Source organism: Penaeus monodon, chromosome 24 (genome assembly GCF_015228065.2).
Source record: "Penaeus monodon isolate SGIC_2016 chromosome 24, NSTDA_Pmon_1, whole genome shotgun sequence".
Taxonomy (NCBI): domain Eukaryota; kingdom Metazoa; phylum Arthropoda; class Malacostraca; order Decapoda; family Penaeidae; genus Penaeus; species Penaeus monodon.
Window position 1 is genome coordinate 26,042,640 of NC_051409.1, and position 295 is coordinate 26,042,934.

Here is a 295-nt window from a genome sequence, read left to right on the forward strand (position 1 = left end):
AGACCTCCTCTCCCCATCCCAAGCCCCTTCCCTATCGTCTCTTCCCTCCTCCTTCTTTGACCTCCCCCCCTCCACGACCTTTCTCCCCCCCCCCCAACCCCATTTCGAAATGACATGCTGGCTATGAAATTACCGTCTGAATGACCGTGATAACTGCACCGGGGATTAAAGATCAGGTCGTAAGTAGAAGTCTCGTGGCGCGAATCCGTTTTGGAGGTTCGGATTCCAGACACAGGGGGTCGGATCGTCCTCGGGGTTAATAAAAAGAATAAATGGTATGATGGGATGTGAGCAA